This window comes from Aptenodytes forsteri, unplaced genomic scaffold, assembly GCF_000699145.1.
Source record: "Aptenodytes forsteri isolate BGI_AS27 unplaced genomic scaffold, ASM69914v1 Scaffold309, whole genome shotgun sequence".
NCBI lineage: Eukaryota > Metazoa > Chordata > Aves > Sphenisciformes > Spheniscidae > Aptenodytes > Aptenodytes forsteri.
Window position 1 is genome coordinate 5,785,244 of NW_008795857.1, and position 1,817 is coordinate 5,787,060.

The window sequence follows — 1,817 nt, forward strand, 5'->3', positions numbered from 1 at the left end:
AAGCTATAAATAGTTCACCCTTCTGTTGCCAGTCCAGATCCACCTGAGCCACTTCAGTCTTAGCAGCCTGATCCACCTGCTGGTTGTTTTGATGTTCTTCAGTGGCCCGACTCAGGTACGTGAGCATCTACGTGACCGACTTGTACAACCAGATTCTCTACCCGGGCAGCAATATCTTGCCACAATGCAGCAGCCCAGATGGGTTTCCCTCTGTGCTGCCAGTTGCTCCGCTTCCATTGCTGTAACCACCCCCACAGGGCAAAATGTTGATGTTGAGTGCACAGAGTGAAACACATCTGCGCCATACTTTAGGTATAGCCTCTGGAAACTAATCTTGGAGATTTATTTTCTTTCCTGCTTTTATTTTCTTTCCTGCTTCTCCAGAATATATTATTAATTTGCTGGCTGATTTTTTTTCTGTATCTCAGTAAGAGATTTACTATGAAGTGCCTTAATGTTCAGTGATACCCATAACATATTTTAAGTTTAAAGAAGGGTTAAACGATGAGAGATGAGAAATTGCTCTCATGTTGGAGAAAGTTATTTGTTGGCTAAGACCAAAACAGAGCTGTGAGAAGTTTAAAGAGATCTGAGCAGGCTGAGTGGATTGACTAACAACATTCAGTTCTGATAAATGCAGACAATCCAGGCTGGAAGGAAAAACGCTTAAGTTACAGTTCTTTTTTTTTTCTTTTTAACTTTTCTAAATTCAGTATGTACACTTTGGCATGATCTCTAAAAAGTTGAAGACCATCTTTGTAAAATCGGCTCTTACCAGTACAGGAGGAACGTGATGAAGCACCATGTAAAAAAGTATGTTGCTTTTTTTTTTCTTCTTAATTTACATTAGCGGTACAGCTTCATTTGGGATGACTTGTGCTTACCGATCACCTCATTAAAGAATTCCCACAGACGTAGAACTGGAAGGATAGAGAAGGTGTTTACAGACTGAGGAAAAACTTACAGAGAGTGACTGCAGTAAAATGGGATGCAAAAGAATAAAATAAGATGCAATAAAATAATATCCAACCAAAAGGGTAGCAACAGAATTGGAAGTTCAAAAAGGAAATACTTCTTGTTACATGCCCTAAGTATGGTTTGGAATTCATTTCTTTGGGAAGCTGCTGAGGTTGAGACCTTTCTGCAGTGCTGCAATAGTGGGATACCTGTACGAACACCAAGAACGTTTGGAGCTGTAGTTAACTCTGTCACACTTCGTAAGGGATGTGGGTGTTGACAGGCTACTCAGAGAGGGAAAAGGGCCACTGAAAAAAATACTTGGATGTATTTGGGAAAAGCCGGGGGCATCGCTACTCTCCGCTGTCCGTGCGGATGAGCTATAGTATGTAGTTGCTGTAGCTGCCTCGTACCATTTGTAACAGAAAAAGGTAACGGCTAGTCAGGGAAAAATGCCGGTGGGGTAACACTACTCGTGTGTGAACCATCTTTGAGAAGCGCCTTGTTCGCCCTGCAGCCCTAGTTTCCAGGAAATTGGGCAGCGTCGAGCAAAGCCGAGGCGGCAGAGCGCGGCTCCCCGCAGCCTCGGGACGGGGTCGCCCCCAATCTGCGGGGGCTCTCGCCCGCCGGTGGGGTAACACTACTCGTGTGTGAACCATCTTTGAGAAGCGCCTTGTTCGCCCTGCAGCCCTAGTTTCCAGGAAATTGGGCAGCGTCGAGCAAAGCAGCCGAGGCGGAGCGCGGCTCCCCGCAGCCTCGGGACGGGGTCGCCCCCAATCTGCGGGGGCTCTCGCCCCCCCCCACCGCCTCGGGGGCTCCGGGCTCCGGGGCCAGGTCAGGGTGCGGACGTTGTTGCCTTG